Source organism: Hemicordylus capensis, chromosome 2 (genome assembly GCF_027244095.1).
Source record: "Hemicordylus capensis ecotype Gifberg chromosome 2, rHemCap1.1.pri, whole genome shotgun sequence".
NCBI lineage: Eukaryota > Metazoa > Chordata > Lepidosauria > Squamata > Cordylidae > Hemicordylus > Hemicordylus capensis.
This window is the reverse complement of record NC_069658.1, coordinates 424,733,047-424,752,997: the sequence shown is the minus strand read 5'-3', so window position 1 is coordinate 424,752,997 and position 19,951 is coordinate 424,733,047. Positions and strand designations below refer to the sequence as shown.

General features: G+C 45.9%; 1 long non-coding RNA gene across 2 annotated transcripts in view; it reads left to right on the top strand.

Annotated features, from left to right (window-relative positions):
* Positions 1 to 16,249, top strand: part of LOC128348243 (uncharacterized) — a 49,147-nt gene extending 32,898 nt beyond the window's left edge. For both annotated transcript variants that reach the window (XR_008318026.1, XR_008318025.1), the window contains 3 exons: positions 3,792 to 3,872; positions 8,997 to 9,214; positions 15,076 to 16,249. This is a non-coding gene — a long non-coding RNA (uncharacterized LOC128348243). The remainder of the gene's footprint in view (positions 1 to 3,791; positions 3,873 to 8,996; positions 9,215 to 15,075) is intronic.
* The last annotated feature ends 3,702 nt before the right edge of the window (positions 16,250 to 19,951 follow it).

Sequence of the window (19,951 nt, the reverse complement as noted above, 5' to 3'; positions counted from 1 at the left end):
ATTACTTGCTACTAAAGGAAAAAAAGGAGTAATTTTTTTTAAGGTGGTGGCAGAGAGAGACAAGGGAAATGGAGAAGTAGCACAAAGAAGAAGAAGAAAGTAAAGGGTTGCAAGTGAAGGGCGACCATCACAGTTGCCATCACAGTTTTCAACAGATCTCTGTAGCTATATTTTAACAGAAGCTTGATATGCAGACATAAGCAGGTAACTGATACATTTGGGGCTCAAAATCTTACAAAAGCAAAGTAAGATCAACCTCCGCCCCAGCAAATAATCCTCTCTAGCACCCTCAGATTCCTGTCCTCTGCAGACAACCCCTTGTTTCTCACCTACACAAGTACCCTCCTCCTCTCCTTAAATCACAGTTATTTCTAATATTAGAAGACATCTCACCCTGATATATGGCTCAGCTGGGCCAAGTGTCTGCAGCTCTTGCAAAGGAAATGTATTTTTAAACCTGACTGTGAGGTCAGACAGGTCTCCGGTTCATTTGAGTACCCCAGCAGCAGTAGCAGCGAACTCCTGTGAATGGTTTATGTGGTGGGGAGGATGGATCAGGGGTTGGGCTCCTTCCTGTTACCCTTTGCGCCATCAGGCATGGCTGAAGAGACTGTTAGGCAGCTTGGTTTCCACTAGAACCTCCTCACTTAGGCACTTTCTGGAAACAGGAATGGCAAGTTCCTGTGGCAAACTGGCCAAGGAACACTTGCCATTCTGACACAGTTGGAAGTCATTTTGATGAACGGCTTTGTGGGCTTTAAGAGACGCAGCTATCAGTGAGATTGTTATGTCAAGGGCTCTCAAAGGAGAAGGCCTCCCTTCCTGGGGAAATTCAGCTCAGGCAGGCTGCACAACTTCATCCCTTCTGCAGATGTTGGACTACAACTCCCATCATCCCTAACTATTGGTCACTGTGGCTGGGAATTATGGGAGCTGTAGACAAAAAAGAGCTGGTGGGCCAAAGTGGTGCAGCCCTGAACTACAGAGACCACAGATGCAGGAGGAAGCCATGGCTCCTGTCCTATGCTTAGTTGTGTAGGAGAGGGAACCTGCCGCTTGTCCTGAAAGGGTCAAGACAGCTGCATCCCTTCTACCCAGCCAGAGATGGGCAAAATACTTCTTTGAAATATTCTAGATACAAAATACCTGAGCAAATGTATTTTAGATACAAAATACAAAAAAAAAAATTGGTAAACAACAATCAAAATACAAAATAGTATTTTAAAATACGTTTTAAAATACAAAATATAGGACCTGAAAAAAGGAAACAAATTTGAGATGTTCATTACTTATCCCAGCTTGTTTCCATTTCCTCTAATCAATACATGTTTTTCAAAGATTAAATCACTAAAGTTGTGCTTTCTGGGGCTGTGAATCATCCCAGCAAGGGAAAATAACTGTTTTATGGGACCAGTTGATGTTTAGACTTAAGAACATAAGAACAGCCCTGCTGGATCAGGCCCAAGGCCCATCTAGTCCAGCATCCTGTTTCACACAGTGGCCCACCAGATGCCACTGGAAGCCTTGTATTATATCTTTTAAAAAAATAGCCATAGGACAATGGGATGCCCATCCAACATACCACTGTGCTTGGATTTGTTCTGCAAAAACTGGAGTATTTCCAGCTTTTTAAAGATCACAAGTTCCAAAACTCAATCAGATCAAAAGTTCCAAAACAACATAATACCCTGTTTCTTTCTACAGGTGAAACTCGGAAAATTAGAATATCGTGCAAAAGTCCATTAATTTCAGTAATGCAAATTAAAAGGTGAAACTGATATATGAGACAGACGCATTACATGCAAAGCGAGATAAGTCAAGCCTTAATTTGTTATAATCGTGATGATCATGGCGTACAGCTCATGAAAACCCCAAATCCACAATCCCAGAAAATTAGAATATTACATGGAACCAAGAAGACAAGGACTGAAGAATAGAACAATATTGGACCTCTGAAAAGTATACAGTGTACTGTGCTTGATTGGCCAGCAAACTCGCCTGACCTGACCCCATAGAGAATCTATGGGGCATTGCCAAGAGAAGGATGAGAGACATGAGACCAAACAATGCAGAAGAGCTGAAGGCCGCTAATGAAGCATCCTGGTCTTCCATAACACCTCATCAGTGCCACAGGCTGATAGCATCCATGCCACGCCGCATTGAGGCAGTAATTGCTGCAAAAGGGGCCCAAACCAAGCACTGAATACATATGCATGCTTATACTTTTCAGAGGTCCGATATTGTTCTATTCTTCAATCCTTGTCTTCTTGGTTCCATGTAATATTCTAATTTTCTGGGATTGTGGATTTGGGGTTTTCATGAGCTGTACGCCATGATCATCACAATTATAACAAATTAAGGTTTGACTTATCTCGCTTTGCATGTAATGCGTCTGTCTCATATATCAGTTTCACCTTTTAATTTGCATTACTGAAATTAATGGACTTTTGCACGATATTCTAATTTTCCGAGTTTCACCTGTATGTTTGCTATGTTTCTCCTACCTCAAAGGATTGTTGTGAGGATATAATGGGGGGACAACAAATCTGGGGTACTGTACATGGAGTCTTCTGCTCCTGTGTGCACTCTCTCTCGCTCTCTCTTCCCCCTCCCTCAATGTGATCAACTTTCAGGCTATTGTGAGGATAAAGATGCCTTTTAAAATTTTAGAAGCTTTTAATCCAGTCTAAGCAAGCATGGTTGCTTGATTTTCTGTATTGTTCTGTGTGTCCCACAGTGACCCTGAGGCTGTTCTCATGACCGACCAGCCTAACCCAGGCTAGGGCAGCTCACGGATGCTTCTGTGCAGACCGACCCCCTTACTAAATCTGGCTGTTAGCCAAGGTTAAGGGTGCGAGCACACCCTTAACCCCGCTGCCGGGTATTGTGTGTCTTCTTGGGCTGCATACAGCCTGAGGAGACACAGAGATGAGGGAACCCTCCAATGTACAGAGCACTGTGCATTGTGGGATATTTGGTGGCTGTAATAATCAGTTCCAGTTGCATGTCACTCTGTACTCCCCTGTGCAGCACTGCTTGTCTGGACATGCAGGAGGTGTGCTGAGGTGTGCCGAAGGCCCCGGGTGGGGGGAGGTGAGTTAAAAGCAGCCTTCACTCCCGTGCCCTCCCCACCTGCTCTCTGGGACTGTGAGAATCACCTCAGTATGTCCCACTCCCACCACAGCCAGGTAACCTGGAAAGCCAGCTAAGCACTCTGCATGTCCTCCAGCAATCTGCGCACAAAGCTCTCTGAAGGTAAACGGCAGAGAGAGAGTGAGTGTATGCTGCTGAATCTTTGCTTTACAGAGAGGAAAGAAATGGAAATTTGCCTAAGCCTTAGGCAAGTTGCAAATTTACACAGAGACTGGACCAGAAGAACTTCAGCCTCTTCAGGTCAGGTCAGGTCAGGTTTCTGGTTGCATCACTGTGGCTAGAGGGACAGAGAAACTTTCAAGCAAGCAAGCAAGTTGTGAGGTAGGGAATTCTCTTCCATCCAAATTCTGGGGGTGGGGAAGCTGCTGCTTCTCCACCCCCACCCCACCCCCGCCACCATGGACTCCCATGCTACCTTCACCCCTCATTTTCCATTTTACTCACAGGGACAGTCAGCTCCTGAAGCAAGAAAACAAAGCAAAGATTGGCTGAGATGTATTTTGCTTTTGACAATGTATTTTAAAAATACAAAATACCCAAACATATGTATTTTAGATACAAAATATTTTTATGAAAAGTATTTTAGATACAAAATACAAAAGTATTGAAAATATGTATTTTAACTACTTTTATTTTAGATACTGCCCATCTCTGTACGCAACCATTCATATCTTCCATTGCACCTTGTGAGCCTGGCCTGGGAGAGTATATTAGAGAAGGTGGGGTAAACATCTCCATCTTCCTTCTCTGTGTGTTTTGATTGGGCTTGGAGGAAATGTGTCAAAATGTGTTCCCCCCCATCTCTATATACACGTGTGTGATAAAGAGGGCTGTTTCCCCACCCATTTTGTAGAACAATTTTTTTCAGTGAGGCAACTCATTCTCTCTTTCTCACTCTCCATTTTCTTCAAACCAATTTATTCCCCAGACCTAGGATAAAAGTGAACATTGCCAGCAAACTAGGGGCATGTTCCGGCCGAAGGATTGCTGCACTTGGGTGCAGCAAGGCAACCAATGGAGGCAGAGCTCAAAGAAGGAGCTGTTGACCCAGCTAAGGCTAGCTCCAAATGGATGGAGGAGTTACATAGCAGCCAGGAGCTCTGGCATTTCCTGGTTCTCAGGCTGGCCCCAATCCCAACTGGTCTACCCCTCCTCCTGAACAGACACATTGGGAGGGCAGCCCTGGGCAGCCAAGCAAGCACTCCACCTCCAGAGCTGGAGCTTGGCTCTGGTACAGCATGGCCTCTGCTCCTGGGGTCCCAGGAGGCTCCCTGCTGGGAGGCACCAGGATCCTCTGAGAGGTTGATGGACGGAGAGGCAACAAACTCTGACTTCTCAAGGTTTAATGAAACTAGAGGGCTTTTGCTGGGGCCAGGGGTATTGGCCGGAGATGTGTTCCTCCTCCTCCTCCTCCTCCTCCTCCTCCTCCTCCTCCTCCTCGATAGTCTTCTCCGGGTTGAAGGAGTCCAGGTGTGGAAGCAGGGGCGTAACTACTATTAGGCAAGGGGAGGCGGCTGCCTGGGGGCCCCCACGCCTCAAGGGGGCCCCCAGAGGCAAGTCACATGACTATATATTGTGAAGTGTGTGTGTGTGTCTGTGTGTGTGTGTGTATCAGCGAGGGGCCCAGTTTAAAAATTTGTCTCTGGGCCCACTCCAGCCTTGTTACGCCCCTGTGTGGAAGCCCCACATCTCACTTTTTCACCCAAATCAAATGTGCCCACCAAGCATGTTGATGTCCAGGGATGTGACTGGGGATGTGATCCTAGTGTGCATACCCCTGTTATAAGTGCCATCTCTTTATATCCCAAGGGAGCTCACAAGGTGAGCTCCAGGGGAGCAGGTTGGTCCAATGGAAGTTCCAGCTCCAATGGAGCCCTTTGATGTGTCTGGGCCCTGCCTCCCTCAGGCTCTGTTGCAGTGCGTGGCTCTTTAGAAGGGCAGCCCTCAGGCCTGGAGTTGAGCACTCTGCCTTCTGTCAATCATCTCTCACCAGATAAATTCCCTGTTAGGGATGTGCATGAACCTCAGTTTGTGCACTCGTTCGGTGCCGTGGGGAGGGGAGCAGCGAGTGCTGCCTTTGAAAAGATAGAGCCAGCGTGGTGTAGTGGTTAGAGTGCTGGACTAGGACCGGGGAGACCCGGGTTCAAACCCCCATTCAGCCATGAGACTAGCTGGGTGACCCTGGGCCAGTCACTTCTCTCTCAGCCTAACTTACTTCACAGGACTGTTGTAAGGAGAACCCTAAGTATGTAGTACACTGCTCTGGGCTCCTTAGAGGAACAGCGGGATATAAAATGTAAGCAAACAAACAAACAAATAAATAAATGGAGAGCAGGTCCTTACCTGCTCTCCATGCCGCATGCAACTTCCTCCTGCTGCAGCAGTCATTCCAAGAACCTGTTCATGGTGCCAGTACACACATGGCAGCTGTGCATGCATGGGTGCCATTTGCATGGCCAGCATGGTGTTCCTGACCATGCAAATGGTGCCTGCGCATGTGCCGATACAATGTGCATGCTGGCACCATGCACGGGTTCTTGGAACAAGCAGCACTGCATCAGGAAGCTGCATGTGGTGCAGAGAGCAGGTAAGGGCCTGGTCTCCTCTTTTCTAAAGATCCCGCTTGCTGCTCCCCTCCCTGCGGCGCCAAACCAGTTCGGACCTTAAACAAGCTTTAAGTCTAATATCCCCGTCAGTCATCCCTAAGCCAATAAAGTAGCCATTTTGAACATCCCACTGTGTGGTACAATCATGCCAAGGTTAAGCACTTGTGCAACTCAGTCCTATGCACAATTCTGATTGGGAAAACAGCAAAGCATAGAAAGAGTTTAATACCACCCCCCACCATCAATCTATTATTTATTTTTCATTACAATTTACACCCCACTCTTCCTCAGCCAATATGCAGATTCCCAGAGCAGCCACAGTCAGTTAAAAATAATAATAATGAGGATAACAATTTTTGGTGGGAGCAATCTAAATCAGGCAAAAAGTACAGGGGAAAGGTTTAGCAGCTGCCCCCCACACCCGTCGCTTTGCAGCACCGCTTACCTTATGAGTCTAGCAGCCCTCTGTAGTGGCTTTAACATAAAGGGCAAGAAGGTGGGCAGATGGGTGAGCTGGAATCTGATCACAGATCTTCTGCATCCTGTTGTCTGGCCCTAAGTCTCTGACTATTTCATTAGTCAATAGTATTATTATTACTACTACTATTTATACACTGCTTTTCAACAAGCTCAAAGTGGTTTACATAAAAATAAATAATATCGTACATAAACAAGATGGTTAACTGTCCGGAATGGGCTCACAATCTAAAAAGAAATATAAGATAGGCACCAGCAACAACCACTGGAAGGATGCTGTGTTGGTGCTGAATAGGGGAAGTTGCTCTCTCCCCACCAAATATGAGAAACACCCCTTTAAATGGTGCCTGTTTGCTCAGTTAGCAGGGGCTTCAATCATAAGCGATGTATAGTCTCCCAGATTTTTAAGGCCATAATACTCTTCTTTAATATAGCACATTTCTATGTCATGCAAAAGATTCACAACCAGGATTTCTGTCAATAGCAATAGCAATAGCACTTACATTTATATACCGCTCTATAGCCGGAGCTGTCTAAGCGGTTTACAATGATTTAGCATATTGCCCCCCAACATTCTGGGTACTCATTTTACCGACCTCGGAAGGATGGAAGGCTGAGTCAACCTTGAGCCCCTGGTCAGGATCGAACTTGTAACCTTCTGGTTACAGGGCAGCAGTTTTACCACTGCGCCACCAGGGGTAAAACAATAAACAAAGAAACATCAAAGTGCTGCTAATTTGATTGGGGATGCAGTTCTGGAGAAGGGGTGTTTAATCTTTTCCTCCCACACAGTCAAAATTATGCATATACTCCATGGGATGGGATCTGTGGGTAGGTGTCAGGCATATCTCCCCCCTGCCCCCAAAAACCCTTCCGGGCTAATAGCAGCTCTGGAGTGGAGGCAGAATGGGACTGAGTTTGAGGAAATGGTATTAAAAGAAAGGGTTAAGCACTGCCTCTCCAGCATTATTTCTCCAATGAAATTAGCAGCCCCACACAGCTGTTTTGAAAGTGTGTGTGTGTGTGTGTGTGTGTGTGTGTGTGTGTTTGTGTTTGTGTGTGTGTGTTTTAAAGGGTAGAATCCTGATCGCCTCCTGCATCATGCCTAGGCTGGCTCTAAGCTCGGGACATCATGTTCCCATAAAAATTCTGGAAGAGCAAGGATGTCTGTGAATGTGAACCTGGATTCCCAGACAGGAGCTTTTTTACACAGGGCTTTTAGTTCGGATCTCCTCCAGAATGGAGGGTTGTGTGTTCACATATCAACCAAATTTACCCCAAAGTTCCTGCGAGCTATCGGGGAGCACTTCACACATGATTCAAGTTTTTCATTACGCATTAGAGCATAGCCCAATTTATATCCGGGGTAAAAAAATCCACTTTTTGCATTGGTTTTTGGGGGGCAACTTCCAACTCTCAGTAAAGCCTCGCAGTAAACTTATGGTAAAGCCTGCTGTCTGGAAATGCTTCAGCTAGTTGGGATCTATGCCATCCTTTCTGTAAATCATGGCAAGCAAATTATTGGCTCTACTTTATGTGTAAACAAGAAATGCACCTTCAACCTGTGATGCTCGCCAATAAAGAAATAGCACCTGTCAAAACACTTATGAACATAAAGAGCATCTAAAAGCAGGGTGATCAGAGAGGAGCTTTTGCTTTCAGTTTCATCTTCCTGCTCTTCACTGGGGCTCCTGGCAATCTCACACCCAGATGACTAATTTTTTTTCAATTTAATTGACTTAAAATACTGTCTAAGAACCTATTTTAAACATCAATATGCTAAAAGCATAAGATAAAAATAGGGCTGACCGACCACAGTCAGTGCAGACCTGATCAGCTCTATACAGGTCGAGAATCCTTTATCTGGACTGCTTGGGACTAGAGGTATTCCGGATTTTGGATTTTTCTGGATTTCGGAATATTTTCATAAATGAGATATCTTGGGCATAAAAGGTTACTGGTTGTTTTTTTAAAAGGTTTTATTTAATATACTGTACTATACCCCTCCTTCCCCTCTCTCAGACCAGCTTGAGAAGCGTGTGAGTGGCAGTGTGATCCCATTCACAAAACTGGCCTGGCTCTGCCCTGAAGGAGAGCTCTTCTCAGTTGCTGAAGCCAGCGTTTCTCTCTTTCTCTTCTCATCTATTCCTGTTTGTTCGTGTTTATTCTGCTAGATCTGTACTCATCTGTGTGCCCCTGTTATCTCCTAAACTCTTATGTATATATACCTTTTTAAAAAAACAAACCTTCTTTCCTCTTCCCTCCTGCTGGAAGTGAAGCTTGAGAGGCAGTAAACAAAAGGCAGCAAAGTCTGAGGGGAAGAGATAAGGATCGCTAATGAGCTGAGGAATTAAGGGCTGTATCACTCCTGCAAACTGGAGGAGGTTGAAGCTACAAGCATTCTCTCTCTCTCTCTCTTTCTCTCTCTCTGCGCGTGGTGTCCGGATTTTGGAGCTTTCCGGATTTCAGAAGTCCGGATAAAGGATTCCCGACCTGTACTGGCTTCAGTAACAACAAATAACAACAACAAATATTTATATACCGTTTTCCAACAAATGTTTCCAAAGCAGTTTACATAGATAAATAACAAATAAATAAATAAGATGGTTCCCTGTCCCCGAAGTGCTCACAATCTGAAAAGAAACATAAGATAGACACCAGCAACAGTCACTGGAGGTACTGTACTGTGGGTGGATAGTGACGTAGCAGTGTTGTTGTTGTTGTTATTATTTTACATTTATATCCCGCTCTTCCTCCAAGGAGCCCAGAGCGGTGTACTACATACTTGAGTTTCTCCTCACAACAACCTGTGAAGTAGGTTAGGCAGAGAGAGAAGTGACTGGCCCAGAGTCACCCAGCAAGTCTCATGGCTGAATGGGGATTTGAACTCGGATCTCCCCGGTCCTAGTCCAACAGCACTCTAACCACTACACCACGCTGGCTCCTTGTTCCCGGACCATTCACTGGTCCTTGGAAAGGTGAGTGTTACCTCCAGGTGCGTTTTACTCCATCAAAATAGTACAGATATAGGATATACATGTTTGGTCCTAACTGCTGCTGTGCTACTGCTGGAGAAAGACAAGGTCAGGGGAAGGAGATTGTGTTCATCTAAGTCACAGCCACCCCTGAAGCAAAGAAGCCAACTAAGGCTCCTCCCGAAGGTTACTCAGCAATGTCATAATTGCTCCTGTTGATAAATTTAGCCTTGAGTAGTTTATAAATTAATATAGGCTGCAGCTGTAGGTCGGAGAAAGTCTTGGAGGCCTGTTTCTTTAGAGTGTAAGGAGAGGAAGACGTGCCCTTTCCTCAGCACACACTGTCCTTGTGAAAACAGCTACTCCCAGCTGCTTCTAGATCATCGCCAAAAAGGCTGGGGTTACACGCCTGTGCAAGGAGATTTGATCAACCTCACTTAAAGGAGGTTGCACCTATCTCCGGCCCCATACCACACACCTTGAAGTCAAAGCGTGAGAGAGGCTCTCTGTAGGCAATGGCTCCGTTCACATGGACATCCTGCATCCCCATCTTCTGGTCCTTCCTTGTCCCTGTGTTTGCCTTTTAGAGAGTCCTTGTCAAAATGCTGTTAGGGTGATTTGCCAGTGTCGTCATTCTTCAAGGTTCAGGTCGCTTTCTCAGACCCTAGCAGTTAAATCTCTGAGCAGGGAATGGATACGTCTTGTCTCTAGTGAACATGCACAGCCATGCCTGTGTGTGAACACTAAAGCACCAGGCAGTATGCAGCCTGTAACTACATAGCCTGCAGCTTCTGGGATTTGTCATGAACTGTTGACGACGTGCTATGTTTTTCTAGTCCATCTTCAAGAACCATCATTCTCTCGGGTCTCAACTCAGTGGAAGACAGAGTGATGGCAGAGTAAATGACTGCAGCACAGGGCCGGCTCCAGCTTTCAGGGGGCCCTTAGCCAACTGTCTCCCATGGGCCTCCTCCTCCTACCTCAGTGAGCTCAGAAGCAGTCACTCCATCACCACTGCACAAAGGCTGTGGGCACAGAAGGGGTCTCAGGAATCAGCACTGGGCCCTCTTGAGGGCTGTGGGCTCTATATGCTGCCCAACTATACTGGCCCTGCTGGTAGGAGGAAGAGCCCTCAGGCTTCATACAGGCTGCAGGCCTTACAGTTGTACAGTTGTCTACCCCAATGCAGACAGTAGCCCAGGGGCAGCTCCAGGTTTCAGGAGCCTCTCAGCAAACTACCCTTCATTGGCCCCCTACTTGGGTAGCCCTGGAAGAGCAACTATGCCACCAGCACATGAAGGCTATGGACCCAGACTTTGGCTGCCTTCGGATGTAATACAGACCCACAGGTCCAATGGACCCGCGGTTCTGCACCCCTCCCCCCATCCAAATTAGGACGTTCAGGAGAGCTCCCTCTCTGCAGTTTCACTGACTGCAGCAAGGAGGGGGAACAGGCTGACTGCAGTGATGGGGGGGGGGACTTATTTATTGAAGGACAGCCCCAGCAGCCAATAGCTTCCTCCCTCAACTCTGGTCGCAAAGCAACCAGACTGCGGTGCCAGCATTGTAATGCTGGCACCGCAGAACTCGGAAGTCCAGGCAGCAGACCTCACTACAGACCAAAGGTACAAATCTCTGTATGGGGAGGGAAACTACGGGTCCATTTTGGGGCAAAACTGCGGTTGCCCGCATTCAGACATACAGTTTTTGAAACCGCAAGTCCCTTTACCTCCAGTTTCATGTTACTTGCGAATATGGCCATAGTCTCAGGGACCAGCAGTGGGGACCAGCAGGGACCTGATGCTGGCCCTGTTGGTAGGGTGGATACAGTCTGTGCTCTGGAGGAAGAGCCCTCAGGCTTTATACAGGCTGCAGGCCTTACAGTTGTCTACTCCGATGTAGACAGTAATGCAGGCTCGGCTCCAGGTTTCAGGAGACTCTCAGCAAACTGCCCTCCACCACGTGCCGCCTCCTCCTACCTGGGAGGGCTCAGAGAGAGTTGCTCTGCTGCCACTCCAGGAAGGTGATGATGGGCACAGCCATGATCTCAGGGATTGGCAGTGGGCCCCTCAGCATGTGCCCAACAATACCAACAACCCCTGATGCTGGCCTTACTGCAGCATATACAGCCAGGCAGTGAAGAGCCTGGAACAAGAACCCTATTTGGACATTGTGTTGTATGAGTGTACAGATGTCTGTACACTCAAACATGTTCTTGTGTGAATTTATTATTATTATTACTATTACTATTATTATTATTATTTATTTATTTACACAGTCAGACAGGTGTTATTGACTGGTTTGTTTTATCCAGACATGGAGTCCTTCCCAAGGACCTGGGATGGCTGGATTTTATTGTCAATGTTGTTGCTGTTGTTATAGATATCGTCGCAGGATATAGGCTGTTCCCAGTAAAGCTGCTTTTTGTAATTGGCTGATGGTGATTTCTGTGGCCCCTATGGTGTTGAGGTGCTCTTCAAGGTCTCCTGGAACTGCATTATTATTATTATTATTATTATTATTATTATTATTATTATTATTTACATTTTATATCCCGCTCTTCCTCCAAGGAGCTCAGAGTGATGTACTACATACTTAAGTTTCTCCTCACAACAACCCTGTGAAGTAGGTTAGGCTGAGAGAGAAGTGACTGGCCCAGAGTCACCCAGCAAGTCTCATGGCTGAATGGGAATTTGAACTTGGGTCTTCCTGGTTCTAGTCCAGCACTCTAACCACACTATACCACACTGAATGACTGTACCTGTGCTCATTTTAAAAGTGAACCTGGGTACAGGCCCCTGAAATACAGGATACAGATAGGAAGTGTACTGCTGTACCTGTGTTCAACTTAACATGTTGAGGAGAGTTGCTCTTGAGGTAATGAGCATGAATTGTCCACTTTGCTAAGCAGGGGCTGGTTTACATTTGAATTGGAGACTGCATATGAGCATTGTATATTCCCCTCAGGAGTTGGGGCTGCTCTGGGAAGAGCATCTGCAGAAGGTTCCAAGTTCCCTCCCTGGCAGCATCTCCAGATAGGGCTGAGAAAGATTGCTGCCCGTAAACCTGGAGAAGCTGCTGCCAGTCTGTGTAGACAATACTGAGGTAGATGGACCAATGGTCTGACTCGATATATGGCAGCTTCCTACAGGAATATACAGCTGTAACCTGTGTCCAACATAATGTGTGAATAACTGTGCCTGTGTACAGATCTGTACTTATGCACACTGTAAACTCGTTTGAGTGCTGAAAATGACATGAGAATAGGGCTAATGTGTTAATGGAAGGGTGGGTCTTGGGAAGTGATCCTTCATGGACTTATAAGGGAGATGAGCCCCTCAGTCAGAAAGTCAGCTACCCAAGCTCACAATTACTTTCCTGGAGTACTTCCACCATAGCAGGTTTCTTCCTTCTCTGAGAGAGCTCAACTGCTGCGGGACACATGATTCACTACCATGGAGCCCCCCCCCCCCGTAGATACTCAGAACTGCACCCAGCTCTAAAGTCCACAGCGAATTCAGTACCCACATTTTACAGCACAAATGAAAATTACAGGAATTTGAAATGCTCCCATCTCCAGAGCTGGGCAAGCCCTTCCATGTAAGGCACTTATCCCTAAATGTGTGATGATTTAGGCCAGATTCCACCCCGCCCCCCATGGTGAGATGATCCTGTGTGATCTTTATTATTCTGAATAGTATGTGTAATATTAATACTATTACACATACTATTTGGAATGGTTTGATACCTCACCCGAATTCCATGGTTCTTTGTGTAAAGTAGTAATTACAGTTTTGTAAATGGAGAGCTAATTTCAAGGAGCAAGAAATGAAGAATGAAGTCAGGAAAATTGTTCAATGGGATGAACACTAGCTCACAAGGTCTGGATCAAGGGCAAGTGTGAAACATAAAGTGTAAGCACCGCAAAAGGTCATCTACATGCTAGACTGGAGCTTGGAAATAAGATATAGATTATTATTAGTAGCCTTGTTGCGATATTTATAATTCAAAAGTTTGCTCATATTTCAAATCATATACACATTTGAAAAACAAATAGGATGTACACCCAAATGGAAAGAAGAGCTTTCCTAATGTTTCAAATAAACAAGAACTAAACAATAAAACTTATGTATTCCAGATTTCTATACTAGATCAAGTCATTCTGCATCATCTGTTAAAGAGAGTTGATTCTCCTCCCTCCTCACCCCAGACTTCTGGAGACAACTCAGTAATGATATTTGAAAAGCCTTTAGTTTAATAAAGAAGATGTATATTTAAATAACTATTTAAATAACTCAGATATTACACATGTGGTTCAGTATAGATTCTTGAAGTTTCTCAGGAACAATATTTTGCACGGAATTAAGTAGATATGTTGGCTGACATACAGAATAAGGATGCACTGGAGCAGCGAGAGAGCAGCCTAACAGAACTTCCCAAATAACTGCACTGGTGCAGCAGGGAAGAAGCAATTTTTGATGCCCTCCCCTTCCCCAGGATGTCCTCTGTGCCACCTGAAAATATGTCCCTGACGTTTTTGCAGCCCTTGGGGACATATTTTTCCGTGGCACAGAGGGCTTTCTGGGTAAGAGGGCTTTCTGGGTAACCAGTGCAGTTATTTGGGAGGTTCTGTTAGGCTGCTCTCTTGCTGCACCAGAGAATCCTTGCTCTGTATACCAGCCATTGTTTCTTCTAGTCAGGGGCGGCTCCCCCATAAGGCAAGGTTTGGTGACAGCCTCAGGTGGCAAGTGCACCATTGGACAGTGAAGGCAGACTGCGAGTACAGTAATCTACCACAACTGCCCATATCAGGTTCCCACTGCGGGCATCATCCCATCTACCTGCTTTCACCACCTTGCCTTGCCTCCTCTGGCACTGTGACATCCCTTAACATTTTCCCCTTACCAGCTCTGTCCCTGCCTCCCCCAGATGCCCTGCCACCACCTAACTGGCTTCAACACTGTCCCTCTTCCTGCCTATTGACCTCTCTTTGGGGGGCATACCATTGTTTGGTATTGTAGGTCAGTGAGGCAGTGTGGACCACTGCATCCAGTAGTGGCAGTTTCACCCACCGGCCTCAGTGCTCTCTCGCTCTCTCCCCACCCCCCCAGCAACCAACTCGTCCACTTTGCTCCTAAAATAGAGGCAACAAAGCAGACAAGTTTGTTGCAGAAGTAAGCTACCACAACTCCTTGGAGACTGTTGACAGCCATGTTTGCCTGCTATTGTTCTGGATTTGTACAAGATGCCTCATTTCCAGAACATCTGGCTCTCATGTGCCCACCCTTGAAAGATTGCGCCATCCACGCACAACTCTATAAATATAACTGAATTTTCCGTGGAACACGTTGACCTGGCAGATGTGCCAATGGTTGTGCCCAGGACCAGTTTATAATCAACTACAGATGTGATGGAGTGAGCACAAGATGCCCCAGCAACAGCAGAAGGCTCAGATCCCACGGTGATTAATGAAGCAAAAGATCTGGAGGAGGGGAAAAAAAGAGAAGGTGATTGAATGAAGGAGGTTTGACTACGACTACGACTACTACTATGATGACAACAATGACAGATATTTATATACCACTCTTCAACCAAAGTTCTCCAAGTGGTTAACATAGAAAAATAAATTACTGTTATGGTTGCTGCTGGCTTGTCTGGTGACGACTTGGGACCTGGCCTTCTCTGTGGCTGCCCAGGACTTTGGAATCTACTCCCTGTCCAAATAAGGGCTTCTCCATCTTTGATTGCTTTTTAAAAGACCCTAAGATGTACCTGTTTTCTCAGGCTTTAATTAAAACTAATTTTTAACTGTTTAACTGTTTTACTCTGTGAAAGTGTTTTAATTGTTTTTATTCTGTTTTTAGGATGCACTGCCTAGAGAGAGAGAGATCAGGCACTATATACATATGATAAACAAACAAACAAAATCAACCAACCAATCAATCAATCACACAAGAATGAAAGTATCCAGTAGATGGATTCTTTTGTCTTCAGTCAATGACAAAATTGCATAGGACCACAAAGGAGACTTAAGATGAGAGTTGCAGTTATTCTTGACCAATTACAGCAGGAGATGAGGGAGCCACGTACTATATCCCTAGGCTCTATTCCCAGTTCCATAAAGGTGCAGAGAACATAATGGTTAAAGCTGGAGACTTTGTATCTGTCACCATCTTTAGGGGTGCAACAATATAAGTGGAAAATCAGACATCAAGACCTAGCAATGGCTTAAGAATGACAACTTGAAGAAAGAAACAGAGGGTTTAATACTGGCTGCACAAGAACAGGCACTACGAACAAATGCAATAAGAGCAAAAGTCAAAAAACCCACAACAAACAGCAAGTGCCGCCTTTGTAAAGAAGCAGATGAAACAGTGGACCACCTAATTAGCTGTTGTAGAAAGATCGCACAGACTGACTACAAACAAAGGCATGACAAAATAGCAGGGATGATACACTGGAACATCTGCAAAAAATACAAACTACCTGTAGCCAAACATTGGTGGGACCATACATTTGAAAAAGTTGTAGAAAATGAAGATGCAAAAATATTATGGGACTTCCGACTACAAACAGACAAGCATCTGCCACACAATACACCAGATATAACTGTAGTCGAGAAGAAAGAAAAACAAGTTAAAATAATCAACATAGCAATACCAGGGGATAGCAGAATAGAAAAAGAAATAGAAAAAATCCCAAAATACAAAGATATTGAAATTGAAAGACTGTGGCAGAAGAAGACCAAAATAATCCCAGTGGTAATTGGCGCCCTGGGTGCAGTTCCAAAAGACCTTGAAGAGCACCTCAACACCATAGGGGCCACAGAAATCACCATCAGCCAATTACAAAAAGCAACTTTACTGGGAACAGCCTATATCCTGCGACAATATCTATAACAACAGCAACAACACTGATAATACAATTCAGCCATCCCAGGTCCTTGGGAAGGACTCGATGTCTGGATAAAACAAACCAGTCAATAACACCTGTCTGACTGTGTAAATAAATAAATAAATAAATAAATAATACAGAATAAACACATCTATCAATATAATGTAGAATATCTTGATTTATTTATATTTATATACTGCCCTTCATCCTAAGACCCCAGGCGGTTAACAATAAGATAAAACAATAAAATTCAGTAATACTGATGTTCTAGCCTTCACTTCGATGTGCTAGAATTGGCCGGGGTAAACTTGAAAATTGGTTGGTCTTAGCACGCATGAAGAGGGATGTGTGGTGTAGTGATTAGCATGTTGGCTTTCAGCCAGGGAGATCTGGGTTCAAATATCTGCTCAGCCACGCTCACTGAATGGCCTTGTGCTAGTAATAATAATAGGCTAGTTTTCATGAGCGTTAATTCGTAGAAGTGTCCTTCTCAGCCTTGGAAGTTATGCGTGCTCCCGATTTTTGATTGTGTGTGAGGAAGGAGGCAGTGGAAGTGATTGTGTGGGAGCCTTGCCCTGAGTAGGAGGGATCCACTCCATCCTACCTAGCAGCTGCACCCAGTTGCTTAATGAGATAGGAGGAAAAGCCCTCCTACCCAGCAGGAGCCTCACAGACAACCACTCCCCGCACCTGCTCCTCCCTAGATGTTTACTTGCACACAATAAAACAACTGGAGTGCACACAGCTCCCAAAGCTGGGTAGGACACTTGTTGTGCCTAGTTCATGGTTGTTTGAACTAGCCTAGTATATCTTAAGTACCTTATAAGGCCATTTTTATTAGAATAACAACGGGCTAATACCATGGATGCTATCTTGAGCTCCTAAAGATTTCCTATCTTGCTCTCTACCATAAATGGCAATCAAGCCACTGCTCCTGGACTGAAATGACACACAGAGGCCCAGTTCAGATGTAACAATGGAGTGACCCATGGTTTCGTGCACCCTCCCCCCATTTTCCTGTCCACATGTGGATATTGGGGAGAGCTGCCTCTCTGCAGTCAGCAAGACTGCAGAGAATCAGGGCAGCGGTCTTTGCGGACTTCCTTCTTTCCTGAAGGACAGCCCACGTAGCCAATAGGGCTGGAGTGAGGGAGGAGCTTCCTCCCTCAACTCTGGTGCCATGGGGCCCAAACTGCAGTGCCAGCATTCGAATGTGCCACTGGCACTGCAGAAATTAAATTTGCGTTAGCAAAACTCCTCTCTGACCAAAGGTTTCCAAACCTCAACGGCCAAATTCAGACATTTGGGTTAGGAAACCAGAGGTGAAGGGACCTCCAGTTTCCTGTTGTGTCTGAACTGGGCCTGAGCTGTGGTTTAAGGTTGTACAAGGCACGGCAGTGTTCTGGAGCTGATGAGGTAAGGTGATGGAAGGGGAAGGAGGGGAGGGTTCAGCCGGTGTTGGGTTTTTTAGATTATCTGAACTGTCCCAGTGTGTGCGTATATTATTGTTAGGAGTAGTAGCAGCAGCGAAACTATCTATCCCACTTTTTTGGAGGGAAAAACAATGGCTGACATCTGGACTAATGCAGCACTGGCGCTGCCAAATCCGCACTGGTGCTATGGAAGAGGGAAGATTTTCATGGATCTCCCCTTGCTTCTGAAGTCCGCTGTGCTTCCCAAAAATATGTTCCTGAGGGCTGTGCTATATTTTCTGGAGGCGCAGTGGACTTCAGAGGAAAGGAGAGATAGATGAAACTCATGCCTCTTCCGTAACACCAGCACAGCATGAGTCTGGATGTCAGCCAATCAAAGCAGCTTACACAGACAACATCAAACAATGTAAACGGTACAAAATGCTACAAAGCAGGATTAAAATTCATAAAACAACAATTTAATAGAAGTAGGCCTTAGTGTGCCATTAGAACAGCAGATCAACCAGACGTTAGAAACTTGTTAAAAAATCTTCAAGAGCCATCTAAAGAGAGAGGTGGAGGAAGCCTGTCAGGTCTGCATGCACAAGGAGTGTGTTCCACAGTGTGTCCATTGAAGAGGCCTTGTGTCTGTTGTACCAGCCAATCTGATATCATGTAACCATGGGGCACCCACCCACATACAGGATCAGGCCTTTTCTGTGGTAGCGCTGGCATCAAGGAAATTTGCTAGCTTGGGAGATCCATCAAGCCTGTGCCACTCCTACTACTGAACTCCATCTACTACCAAGTTGTTTTAATTCAGAGACTCTTTCACAATTGAGGTATTAGGCAGGTTTTACTTCTGCCATTATTTCTGTAGCATTTTGCTGTTGCCTTTACATGTTTAGATTGTATTTCTTAGATGGTATCCAGATGCAGGCATTATATCTGGTTTTATTCGGTGTCCTGCTTTACTGCAAAATTATAGAGAAATAACTAAGTTGTGCATCCAGAAATAACGACCCTTGGCCACTGCGTGTTGAATGTGAGGCTGAAGTGACTGCACCCGAATATTGATTGTGCTAAGGAGAGGAGAGCTGGTCTTGTGGGAGCAAGCATGACTTGTCCCCATAGCTAAGCAGGGTCTGCCCTGGTTGCATCTGAATGGGAGACTTGATGTGTGAGCACTGCAAGATCTTCCCCTCAGGGGATGGAGCCGCTCTGGGAAGAGCAGAAGGTTCCAAGTTCCCTCCCTGGCAGCATCTCCAAGATAGGGCTGAGAGAGATTCCTGCCTGCAACCCTGGAGAAGCTGCTGCCAGTCTGTGAAGACAAGACTGAGCTAGATAGACCAATGGTCTGACTCAGTATATGGCAGCTTCCTATGTTCCTAAGTCATCACTCGTGGTGCAGGCAGTCTGCACTGGGAGTCTTGCATGCTTTTCCCCGGAGCGTGGATAAGAAATGGATGGCTCACCATCTTATTTCACAGCCCCAGAGCTGCAGCTCAGGCGCACGCACGCAGATCCACGAGTGTGGACTGCTCCCCAACAAAGGAACCCATGTTCCAGTCAGCCGGGGGTGGGTTGTATAACAAGGCAAAAGCACAAAAGGAGGCTGATGCACTGGGAACTCTGACAGCAGCCTTGCAAGGAGGCCCCTTGTCTTCGGAGTGACCAAGGATTTCCTAAACCCACACGGCCAACAACGTGTGGCATCCAGGCCTGGAAAAAGAACAGCCTGGGATTCCATCCCTGCCTTTACGTCAGATTCCCTTTGACTATTGTACAGCTTTGGAAATTAGCGATCAATACCAAACAGAAAGGCTGTTGTTCCGGAGAGGCCGGGTAGCCAGCTGTTTATCTCGGGCCATGTCAATGCCCCTCTTGTTAGCATAGTTATGGCCGCTCCCCCACCACCACCCTCACCCAAAAAAGCCACTTGTAATGCAGCAGCTGGAGACTTGCCAAGCTTCTGCTGGTGGGGAAGATTTCCTTATGGAACTAACTGGCAAACAGGGCACTAGTCAAAGCAGGCTCTGCAGGGTCTGGCAAGGGCAATAGCCACAGTTGGAACTGATGAGAGAGGCTCAGCGGATGAGGTGCTGGACTGAGAGATGGGTTCAGAGTTCAAACCCTTGCTCAGAAGTGAATACACTCTGTGGTCTTTACCGTCTTTGAGCCTTAAGTTACCCGTCCGTAACAAACAGGAAGTGTCATGCTCTGCCTAGGTCATAGGGATGTCATTTCCTCCATCCCACAGGAACAATAAGAACTTAAGGACAGCCCTGCTGGATCAGGCCCAAGGCCCATCTCGTCCAGCATCCTGTTTCACACAGTGGCCCACCAGATGCCTCTAGGAAGCCTACAGGCAGGAGTTGAAGGCATGCCCTCTCTCCTGCTGTTACTCCCCTGCAACTGGTACTCAGAGGCATCC